Source organism: Pogona vitticeps, chromosome 2 (genome assembly GCF_051106095.1).
Source record: "Pogona vitticeps strain Pit_001003342236 chromosome 2, PviZW2.1, whole genome shotgun sequence".
NCBI lineage: Eukaryota > Metazoa > Chordata > Lepidosauria > Squamata > Agamidae > Pogona > Pogona vitticeps.
Genome location: NC_135784.1, coordinates 5,414,719 through 5,427,340, shown reverse-complemented (window position 1 = coordinate 5,427,340; position 12,622 = coordinate 5,414,719). Strand labels below are relative to the sequence as shown.

General features: G+C 43.7%; 1 long non-coding RNA gene across 1 annotated transcript; it reads right to left on the bottom strand.

Annotated features, from left to right (window-relative positions):
- Positions 1-10,881: 10,881 nt before the first annotated feature.
- LOC144587326 (uncharacterized) lies at positions 10,882-12,485 on the bottom strand. Its single transcript, XR_013542485.1, has 2 exons — positions 10,992-12,485; positions 10,882-10,939 (listed from the first exon to the last, which is right to left on the bottom strand). It is a non-coding gene; the product is annotated as an uncharacterized LOC144587326 (long non-coding RNA).
- Positions 12,486-12,622: the final 137 nt, after the last annotated feature.

Below are 12,622 nucleotides of genomic sequence, written 5' to 3'. Positions count from 1 at the left end.
TGAAGAACTTTGGATAGAGGCTCGTAACATTGTCCAGGAGGCAGCAAAGAAAACCATCCCAAAGAAAAGGAAATGCAAGAAAGCAAAGTGGCTGTCCAACGAGGCCTTAGAAATAGCAGAGAGGAGAAGGGAAGCAAAATGCAAGGGAGATAGGGAAAGTTACAGAAACTTGAATGCAGACTTCCAAAGAATAGCAAGGAGAGACAAGAGGGCCTTCTTAAATGAACAATGCAAAGAAATAGAGGAAGATAACAGAAAAGGAAAGACCAGAGATCTGTTCAGGAAAATTGGACATATTAGAGGGACATTTTGCGCAAAGATGAACATGATAAAAGACAAAAATGGAAGGGACCTAACAGAAGCAGAAGACGTCAAGAAGAGGTGGCAAGAATACACAGAGGAATTATATCAGAAAGATTTGGATATCCCGGACAACCCAGACAATGTAGTTGCTGACCTTGAGCCAGACATCCTGGAGAGCGAAGTCAAGTGGGCCTTAGATAGCCTGGCTAACAACAAGGCCAGTGGAGGTGATGGCATTCCAGTTGAACTATTTAAAATCTTGAAAGATGATGCTTTTAAGGTGCTACATTCAATATGCCAGCAAGTTTGGAAAACTCAACAGTGGCCAGAGGATTGGAAAAGATCAGTCTACATCCCAATCCCAAAGAAAGGCAGTGCCAAAGAATGCTCCAACTACCGTACAATTGCACTCATTTCGCACGCTAGCAAGGTTATGCTCAAAATCCTACAAGGTAGGCTTCAGCAGTATGTGGACCGAGAACTCCCAGAAGTACAAGCTGGATTCCGAAGAGGCAGAGGAACTCGAGACCAAATTGCTAACTTGCGCTGGATTATGGAGAAAGCCAGAGAGTTCCAGAAAAATATCTACTTCTGCTTCATTGACTATGCGAAAGCCTTTGACTGTGTTTACCACAGCAAACTATGGCAAGTTCTTAAAGAAATGGGAGTGCCTGACCACTTTATCTGTCTCCTGAGAAACCTATATGTGGGACAGGAAGCAACAGTTAGAACTGGTCATGGAACAACTGAGTGGTTCAAAATTGGGAAAGGAGTACGGCAAGGCTGTATATTGTCCCCCAGCTTATTTAACTTATATGCAGAATACATCATGCGGAAGGCTGGACTGGAAGAAACCCAAGCCGGAATTAAGATTGCTGGAAGAAATATCAACAACCTCCGATATGCAGATGATACCACTCTGATGGCAGAAAGTGAGGAGGAACTAAAGAACCTTGTAATGAGAGTGAAAGAGGAGAGTGCAAAAAACGGTCTGAAACTCAACATCAAAAAAACTAAGATCATGGCCACTGGTCCCATCACCTCCTGGGAAATAGAAGGGGAAGATATGGAGGCAGTGTCAAATTTTATCTTCCTGGGCTCCATGATCACTGCAGACGGAGACAGCAGCCCTGAAATTAAAAGGCGCCTTCTTCTTGGGAGGAAAGCGATGACAAATCTTGACAGCATCTTGAAAAGCAGAGACATCACCTTGCCAACAAAAGTCCGAATAGTCAAAGCTATGGCTTTTCCTGTCGTGATGTATGGAAGTGAGAGCTGGACCATAAAGAAAGCAGACCGCCGAAGAATTGATGCCTTTGAATTGTGGTGCTGGAGGAGACTCTTGAGAATCCCCTGGACTGCAAGGAGAACAAACCTATCAGTTCTAAAGGAAATCAACCCTGAATGCTCACTTGAAGGACAGATCCTGAAGCTGAGGCTCCAGTACTTTGGCCATCTCATGAGAAGAAAAGAGTCCTTGGAAAAAACCTTGATGTTAGGAAGGTGTGATGGCAAGAGGAGAAGGGGACGACCGAGGATGAGATGGCTGGACAGTGTCTGCGAAGCAACCAACATGAACCTGACACAACTCCGGGAGGCAGTAGAAGACAGGAGGGCCTGGCGTGCTCTGGTCCATGGGGTCACGAAGAGTCGGACACGACTAAACGACTAAACAAACAAAACAAAGTTGTATGGATTTAAAGGACATATTTTCCACCATTCCCACAGGTGTGCTGTGTGAAGTATCCAGAATGTATGTTGATGCACATTGCAGACATTTACAGTTGTGTTCAAAATTATTCAACCCCCAATGCTGTAAAGGGGTTTAGGGACTATAGTGTACATTTGGAATTGTATTCAGAATGAAATCCTACAAGGACGTTTTAAAGAACCAAATGCAACTAAAATAACATCAATTGTTTATGTAATACAGTAGTAGATGTTTCTTTTGTGGTTTCTTCATTGCCACAATTATTCAACCCCTTAAAGACTACCACTCTGAAGAAGAAAGGTTCATTCAGGTGTTTTCGATCAGGTATTGAAAACACCTGTGGATGTCACCGAGCACCAATCAAGCATAATAAGCACCAATTAGGCAGCTTTAAAATGACTGTGATACTCAGCTCCTTCTAGACATTTACTGGTGTGGTTACAACATGGTGAAGTCAAGAGAATGGTCCAGGAAGACAAGAGAAGAGGTGATTTGTCTTCACAGGAAGGGCAATGGCTATAAGAAGATTGCAAAGAAGTTAAACATACCAAGAGACACCATAGGAAGCATCATTCACAAATTCAAGGCAAAGGGCACTGTTGAAATGCTACCTGGTCGTGGAAGAAAGAAGATGCTGACTTCGACTGCTGTGCGCTACCTAAAGCATAGAGTGGTGAAAAGTCCCCGTGTGACTGCTGAGGAACTGAAAAAAGATTTGTCAGATGTGGGTATAGAAGTTTCAGCTCAGACAATATGGTGTACACTGCGTAATGAAGGTCTCCATGCCAGAACCCCCAGGCGCCCCCCCTTGCTGTCTCCCAAGAATAAGAAGAGTCGACTGCAGTATGCCAAAAGTCATGTGGGCAAACCACAAAAGTTGTGGGATAGTGTTCTGTGGACTGATGAAACAAAATTAGAACTGTTTGGGCCCATGGATCAACGCTATGTTTGGAGGAGGAAGAACAAGGCATATGACGAAAAGAACACCTTGCCTACTGTGAAGCATGGCGGAGGGTCAATAGTGCTTTGGGGCTGTTTTGCTTCTGCAGGTACAGGGAAGCTTCAGCATGTACAAGGTACCATGAATTCTCTTCAGTACCAGGAGATATTGGATGAAAATGTGATGCAGTCCGTCACACACCTGAGGCTTGGGAGACGTTGGACCTTTCAACAGGACAATGATCCCAAGCATACCTCCAAGTCCACTAGAGCATGGTTGCAGAGGAAAGGCTGGAACATTTTGGAGTGGCCATCGCAGTCACCAGACTTAAATCCGATTGAGAACCTCTGGTGGGACTTAAAGAAAGCAGTTGCAGTGCGCAAGCCTAAGAATTTGACTGAACTGGAGGCTTTTGCCCATGAAGAATGGGCGAAGATACCCGTAGATCGCTGCAAGACACTTGTGTCAAGCTGTGCTTCACGTTTAAAAGCTGTTATAACTGCAAAAGGATGTTGTACTACGTACTAAGATTGAATGTCACTTGGGGGTTGAATAAAAACTAATAATGATGTGAGCACAGAAAAGACATTTGTGGTTATTTCATTATAAACTTAAGGTTATATTTCTCTGACCTACAAGTGCCTCTTTCATGTAAATGTAAGCAAGATGACTGAATGATCAAAATCAATGTCAAAATGGCCAAAACATTCAATTTCAGTGGGGGTTGAATAATTTTGAACACAACTGTAATTATTGATTTGAGTAATATAATAATTCCACGTAGTCCTTGAAAATGTCTGTTCTGTTTGTAGTTTAAGTTGTAAAAAGTACAATTATAGTTACATGCCAGCATACCTTTTTGAAATTTGATTTTGCGTATTTGTGAGAAATGGCAGTACAGAGCTTGTATTTAAAACAGTACTTTTATTTGCAGCAATAATTAGCATGATTAAGTCCTCCCTGTGGAATGCTTTACAAAAAGCTGGCTTTCCAATTATCTTGTCCTTCTTAGAGTTCCTTTGATGCAGAACATTTCCATCTTGATTCCTTGTCATTAGTCCGTAATGGTGTTCAAATCACAGTTTTCTATGCATCAGGCATTTCTGGTGCCTGTAAAATTTATGATATGTATTAGGGTTTTGAATATATATTTTGGCTTCTACGGTAGTCAGATTTAAATATATTTGCATATTGTGCAGTTTAGTGCCTTTTTGGTATACAGTACTAGATGAACCTCTTCTTGAGTTTGGATTTGCAGTTTAATAAATAAAATTTCTGCTCATTATAAGAGGGTATAAGCTTTCTAACGAAGCTAAAAAAAATGGAAAATACTGAATTTCGATGTGGACAGATTACATTTTCCTGTGGGCATAAGTGTAGACTCTTCAAGTGTCCTTATGTCTTGGGTTCTTTCCTTAGTAAACCCACTGATAATTTGGATGTATATGTGCAGATTTTAATATGTAATTCAATATTTGATTGCATCTTTGCTCCCATAAAGTCTTACATTTAACATCTTGAGTAGTTACCAAAGTGTAAGTCAGGGGTCTCAAACATGTGACCCATGGGCCATTTGTGGCCCGCCGGATGATAGTTTTTGGCCCATCGCCTTGCCTGCCCTCCTGAAGCGGCCACGTGTCCTCTGCTGTCAGGAATAAAAAAAAAGCCTTGCCTCGCTTGCCGGCTCTCTCCCAAGATAGCTCCTCTTGCACCCTCCATACGGAACTGCAGCCTACCAGCCAGCCCGCCTGTCTGCCGGCTGGCAGGCTGCAGTTCCGAATGGAGGGTGCAAGAGGCGCTGTCTTGGGGGAGAGCCGGTGAACGAGGCACACTGCCAGACCTTTGGGATGTCAATGTTTAATTCAATATTTCATCTTGCCTTGTTGACTGGGGGGTGATATATATATATATATATATATATATATATATATATAGAGAGAGAGAGAGAGAGAGAGAGAGAGAGAGAGAGAGAGAGAGAGAGAGAGAGAGAGAGAGGGAAGCCACGACAGTAAAGTTTTTTTCTCACCAGGTCAGAGAAATGTTACCCCTTCCCTCTTCAGCAGCACAGCCTGGCAAAACTGGGTTCTTGAGAAAGATTTACACTCCCACTGAAGGTCATTCCCCGCCTGCTCAGGATTTTCCAGGAAACCTCAAAGTTCCGCGAGCAGAGATAGCATGCCCCCAAAACATTGGACTTTTGTTTGCTTTAGGGGAAAACTTTGATTACATTCACTAGGGAGGAAGGTGATTTTGGGAATCTTGAAGATTAAAACAGTCTCCTCCACAGACTAGAAGCAGGCAGCAGGACATATCATAATTTTCTCATCTCAATAGACAACAAATCTCTCACCCCTATCAGAAGAAAGACAAAACTAGAATGGACAGTTTTTGAACATGAGAAAATTTTTTTGGGTGCTCTCATCCCAGCAAGTTGACAGTTAACATCACTACTAGCACTTAAGAAGATATAATGTGGGGAGGGTTTGGTGGTGTCCTCTGTACAGTGGTGCCTCGCATAGCGATCACTCCATTTAGCGATGAAATTGCAACGGACTTTTTGTGATTGCAAAAGCGATCGCTTTGCGATGTTCCCTATGGGGTATTTTCACTTTGCGATGATCGCAGGGAAGCGATAATCACAAAGCCCCCATTTTCGCACAGCTGATCGGCGGTTTCAAAATGGCCAGCGGGGAAAAAACATGGCCGCCTGCTGTTTTTTGGGACGGATTCATCGCTTTAGAGGCACCAAAAATGGTGGCGCTATGGAGGATCTTCGCTCAATGGTGAGTTTTAAGCCCTATAGGAACACATTAATTGCGTTTTAATGCGTTTCTATGGGCTTTTTTTAATTTCGCTTTGCAATGAAATCGCTTAGCAGTGATTTTTTTCTGAACGAATTAACATTGCTAAGCGAGGCACCACTTTATATTGGTTTTGTCAACCTTTAATCTGTGGGCGGGAAAAAGGAACAAAATATAGCTGATTGTTATTTCTCTTTTTGTTCTTTTGCCTACATGAACGTCATCGCCACGAAAGTGCATGATAGACTACCAATGTCAACAAAATCCTAAATACATTTACAAGATGAGATGTCTCAAAATAAGGGAGGGTCTGGATCTGGATCTGAATCAGGACTAGATTTACCTCTCAACTACGAATCTTCATGGCTATTTAATAACACCATCATGAGATAAACTACACAATGCAAGGTCAATACTGGACAGATTTGACAAGTCCCAGAAAATTTTGTGAAGATAAGCCAAGATCGTCTCTTAGGACTGATAACTAAAACATTCCCTGATAATTGTAGACCATTGTGCCAATCCTGAATTAATGCTCTTTCTAAGTAACTATTCTATATTTTACCCCTGTGTGATTCTTGGGAACAAGAGTAAGAGTGTCTCAACGAAATGCCTTGGCCACAAGGGTTTCATCTGCTGTTTTGGTTATTATTATGTTATATGTAATATAATTATATTATGGTCCATCGCTGAAGTAAAAGACAGCCTTTTATGATGGTGAGCATCAAGGTGGGATGTGTTCAGATAGGCTCCTGTTTTTCCAGGCCGCCCTTAAAATCAGGCATGGAGTTGACATCGCTAAAGGAACAAATGCTTTCTCATCTGTGACCTCTACGCCATTCTTCCAGTCATGCCATTTAAAACATTAAGGTTTTGCCGACCAACTAGACCATATATATGATGCAAGTCCCTCTTTTGGGGGGGCCTTTTGAAGATGACATGTTACTGGGCTGGATGGAACTCTTTGAAATGTCGAAGTTTGCAGTACTTCCTACCCGGAAAGTCACTCCTTTTTCCTTCTGGAAGAGCTGAGAAGAATCTTGGAAGTACTCACAAAAATAATGCCTGGCAGGTACAGCTCCGAGGTTCCCCATTTCTTCACTGTGTCTTTGGTGCTAGAGGTTGGGGAAAGGGGTCAGAGGCACCTTGACTCTCTCTCGCCCTTCCCTCCTCAGCGAATGTAAGAGCAAGCCATGGAAAGGAGCCCTTCGCCTCCTGGGGAGTGTTCCTGCAGGCAGGCCAGGAGAGCCAAGGCACAGAGCACGGAGAAGCCAGGCAGAGGCTGAACGGCCAAACAAGTCTGGCCAGAAAGAGGAAAAATAGAGAGACGAACCAGAAATGGTTCATTTTGTCATCTCTTTATAGGAACATATGAAAGTTTTGCAGTACTATTAATGCCATTGCGATATCTCTGCGTCCACAACATCCAAATACAGGCTCACATAATATATTTTCGTATTCATACACTATGTCTGAACATTGCGGCCGAGGTCTGCCCCCCGTTCACTTGCTCTACAAGGTGAAAGTATGTTTTCTGCTGATTATATGCTCAAATGTGTGATGGTTCAGGTTTGACAATATCATTTCTGTCTTCTCACTCTCACAACTCCTTTTAAACACAAAGGTATCTTTATTTCTTTTGAATATTTATATCTCCTCTTGTATCACAAAACTTTGCACCTGTCTCCTCAAGAACAGCAATTTCCATAGTTCAAACTGCATAAAATCATTACCAAAATATTTTAATATATAAAAATATAAAAAATATCAACATATTTCCCCCACTCTGGCTGCCTTGCATTGGCTGCCCGCTCATTTCCCCATGGATTTCAAAGTGTTAATGATGACATAGGTAAAGGTAAAGGTTCTCTCTCTCTCTCTCTTTCTCTGCTTTCTGGAGTGCAAGAGAAAAGTTTTTGCAGGAAAAGTGGGCGGGGCTTCCAAACACAAGTCTGGTATTTTTCCAGGGTGCAGGGGGCGTGGGGGGCACAAAAGAGAGATTGGGATAATTTAGGTTGGTTACCGCAAACACACACACACAGAGATAGTGCTTTGCTGAGAAGAGGGGGGAGGCGGATGTCCTTTCTCACGTCCCCCCGCTTGCTTTCCCTGAAAGCCTGAGAGAAACTTCCCCTCCTTCTTGGGAGCCCCCCCCCAGGCTTCTTCTTCTGTCTCTCTCTCTCTCTATCCCCTCCATCTCCCCCTCTTCTCCATAAGGGTTGTCCCCCTACAAACACACACACCCGATAGGGTGCAGGCAATACAAGGGAAGGCTGCATGCCCCAAGAGTGAAGGTTTGCTGCCAGGCAGGCAGCTGTCCATCCATCCATCCATCCATCCATCCATCCATCCATCCATCCATCCATCCATCCATCCATCCATCCATCCATCCATCCATCCATCCATCAAGAAAGAAAGAAAGAAAGAAAGAAAGAAAGAAAGAAAGAAAGAAAGAAAGAAAGAAAGAAAGAAAGAAAGAGGGGAATCAGAGGGATTTCAGGCAAGGGGTCCTTGGAAGAGGATCCTTCCAGGACCCTCTTGAATGGATGAGAAAGTCTTGGCACAAAAGACACGGGGGGGAATTTGAGTGTGAGTGTGTGTGAAGGACATGTCCCGTAAAATGAGTCAAGGTTTCAAACAAGCAGAGAGACGAGCCAAATCTATTGAAACGAGCATTAATAATCTTCAAGATCAAGTTTCAGGAATGACACAGGAGTTGAAAAATGTTAAACAGACAGTTAAAGAACTTGGAGACAGGGCAGAAACAAATGAATTTAAGATAACCAGCTTGGATTAGAGAATCAGCGAAACAAACAAAAAATTGATTTATCTGGAAGATAATTCCAGAAGGTCTAATATTAAAATAATGAATTTTCAATTGCAACATGGACAAGACCTCAAAAAAGAGATTATAACCTGGGTTAACCCTATATTGGGTACACAACACTTGAATGAACAGGACATAGAAAGGGCTAATTTTGTTGGTAATCCCCAAAACCCTAGAACAAGACCGATGGTGGTGAAGTTTTTTAATTATACTGTACGAAGAAAGAACAATTTATGAGTTAAATCAAATAAAAACAAGACCAGCTTGTCTACAGGAGCATTAAGCTACAGATTTTCCAAGATTTCTGCAATGACTCCTTGAAATGGAGAAAATCCATGAAGCCTGTTACAGAAGTTTTGATCAAAAATAATCTCAAATACCAATGGGGTCATCCTGTGGTTTTTTTTTTGTTTTTGTTTTTGAAAATTTGGAAAGACTAGGTTCTGTTTGAAATCTACTCTTGTGATGAAGGTAAAGACCTGTTGAAGGCTTGGAAACTCTGGCAGGAAGAAGAGGAAAGTCAGGATTTAACCCTGACTTCAAGCAAAAAAATAGAAGGCTGAAGCAGAAAGGACTATATTTTTGAAGGACTAGAAGATGGGCCAAAACTGTTGTTTTTCCGCCCTTCCAAATCTTTAAATTCTCCTTATCTTTATTTTTCTCCTCTCTTTTCCTCATTCATCTATACTGATTTTTGTCTCTTTCTTTTTTTCTAGTTTGTAGTAATAATTATACTAATTATATTAATATTAGATAACAGCAGCAATAACAAAACTAAAATTATTAATAATTGGATCTTAATTCTTTTTTACTTATAATTACAGCTTCAATGTTATCAAGTATTAAGAAGAAATGCAAAAGTTTAATAAAAAGAGCAGAGGCAAGGTTCTCATTGCAGTTCTGCTGGACAGTGGTGGTGGCCGTCCCCCTCACCTTTTGCCCTCGCTAGTAGTTAAGGCGAGGAAGTAGGGTGGGGTGGGGGAAAAGATATATATTTACTGAGTTGTTAGGGATAAAGAATTGTATGTTTGGGTTACGTTAAGTTTAAGTTTTAGTTTATTTTTGTTAGTTTGGTGGGGGGGAGGGGTTGCACGAACTCTTGAACTCAAATGGGCAAAATAATAAGACTAGCTACTTTAAATGTGAAAGGCCTGGGACCAACAGTGAAAAGAAGAATAGAAGCATTATTGAAAAAAAATAAGGTGGACATTGCCTTTCTGCAGGAGACTCATCAATCAGAAGATGGAGTCCATGAACTAAAGATGAATAATATAGAACATTTATAAAAGAACTTTGGAACATCTAAATCTAGAGGTGTGGCAATTATAAGTTTTAAAAATTGTGAATTTATAGTGAAACAGGTACTAAAAGATTGTAATGGTAGATTTATAATAATACAGGGCCATCAGCTTCTTATTAAGCCATACTCTCTTTCTGAGTCTACATCACAGGTGTCAAAAGCAAGGCCCGTGGGCCAGATCCGGCCCGCCAGACCTTGTCTGATGGCCCGTGGAGCCGCCGCCAGCCTTGCAGCCTCCCCCCCCCTTTTTTTTTCAATGAATTTACTCCATGCCTGCACGGAGTAAATTCATTGAAAAAATGGCTCAAGTTAATAAGGCTACGTCCTCCTTCCGATTGGCTGTGGCGCTGTCACTCCTTTCCTCTCCCTCCGCCCCCTGCTCCCCCTCCCTCCCTCCCGTGCCTGTTCCTCACTCGCTCTCAGCCTGAGGCGAGAGCCGTTCCCAAGGCCGCGCGAGGAGGGGGCTCCACGCCGCCTCTGTCACCCCTGAGGGGAAGGGAAGGGGAGCGGTGGGAGTTCCTGGCCAGGCTCCGAGGCGGAGGGAGGCGATGCTGGGGGGACGCAGGAGGCAGCGGCCAGCGCGGCCCTGAGGAAAGGGAGAGAAGAGGGAACGCGGAGCGATGCGCCGGCCCGGTTGGGTAACGTCGGAGGCAGCCGTTCGACCCTGCCGTGGAGAGAAGGGAGGGAGGGCGGGAGGGCTGGCTGGTTGCTCGCTTCCCTTCCCTTCCCGGACGTTCCGTTCTCTCTCTTGCTCGAAAAAGGCCTGATTTCTGTGAGGGGCCAGCGGGCAACATTTCTTGGCAGCAGCTTTTCCACCCCCGCAGGGAGGTTGAAGGGAAGTGGGGTGGGAATGTCTCTCTCTCTCTCTCTCTCTCTCTCTCTCTCTCTCTCTCTCACACACACACACACACACAGAGAGAGAGAGAGAGAGAGAGAGAGAGAGACCCCGGCACTTTCCCTTCCTTCACACACACATACACATTCTCTTCCTTCCTGTAACTCTCTCTGTCTCTCTCTCTTTCTCTCTCACACACACAGAACCCGGCACTTTCTCTTCCTTCACACACACACACACACACACACACACACACACACACACACACACACACACACACACACACACACACACACACACACGTTCTCTTCCTGTATCTCTCTCACACACAAACACACACACACTTTCTCTTCCTTCACACACACACACACACACACACACACACATTCTCTTCCTGTATCTCTCTTTCTCACACACACACACAGGCACTTTCTCTTCCTTCCTTTTCCCACCAAGCCGGATGGGGTCCTTGCAAGGCCATCAGTACAGATACAACCGGCCCTTTGATGGGGACCAAACTGCTGATGCGGCCCCCGATGAATTTGAGTTTGACACCCCTGGTCTACATGGTAGCATCTTTGCATCTAGGGAGAGGGTTTCAGAGATTGTTGAGACAAGGTACACATAGTCATGAACAACCTCCAATTCTTGCGTGGAGATGGTAATAGAGGGAGGTGAGTCCACGCCGTGGCCCAAGACTTGTGTTTTCTTCAGGCTGATAGTTAGTCCAAAGTCCTGGCAGGCCTTGCTAAAACAATTCATGAGTTGTTGGAGGTCTTCAGCAGAGTGGGCAACAATGGCTGCATCATCGGCGAAGAGGAAGTCCCGCATGCATTTCAGTTGGACTTTGGTCTTTGCTCTCAGTCTGGAGAGATTAAAGAGCTTTCCATCTGATCTAGTCTGGAGATAGACACCTTCTGTTGCATATACAAAGGCGTGCTTCAGCATGACAGCAAAAAAGATCCCAAACAGGGTCGGCGCGAGGACACAGCCCTGTTTTACTCCGCTTCAGATGTCAAAGGGTTCTGATGCTGAGCCATCAAACACTACAGTGCCCTTCATTTCCTCATGAAAGGACTTCAACTTCTGTTTTAAAACATTATGTATACAAGAAAGCCACCTATATCTCCTCTCTCTCTCTGTTTCTTGTTGGTTAATCAAACAAACCGATATATTCTTCAGGGTTATTTGCAAAAGACCCCCCTGAGCTCTTTTGGTTTTTAGCAGAGAAGGGGTTATCTCTTCTTTCTATTACTGTCACCTCTCCGTGCAGAAGTTTTCTTTGCAATAATTTATAATAGTTTGTAGTAATTTGTTGTAATAGCTTGTTGTGGCATCAGACTTTTACAGTTTCGGTTCACTCCCTTGCTGATTGCGGAGAGAGGCATTTTGGCAGAGCCAGGAAAGAATGTTGGAGCCCTGGTGTGATTGGGTGGGGGCTGTCGACAGGGATGGCTAGGGACTTCAGTAGTGGCACAGTCGGAGTTGGGTTACGCAGCACACTATAGGGGGCACCCTGTATCCACCAAAAATGAATGAGTTTGACCCCCAATATTTCTAGAGGCTCAGCAGTTGGGGGGAAAATTGCCTCCAGGAAAGGACATCACAAGCGATCCAGGCGCCATTCGCCCAATCCTCCTGTTCCTGGGTCCTATTACTGTGATTGATCTGTGGGTTAGATGAGCCCCTGGTGAGGCCAAAGGATCAGTTTCCCTGAAGGGCTGTGGACCTCCCACAAAGCCCATCCGTTTCCACCCCTCCGAAGGGCACCTTGTGCCCAATGTTGGGCAGGAAACCGTTGCAGTGGGGCAAAAGTGGGAGGGGGCTGTAAAGCGTCTGCCAAAAGGGGCAGCTTGCTCAATAATAATAATAATAATAATAATAATAATAATAATAATAATAATA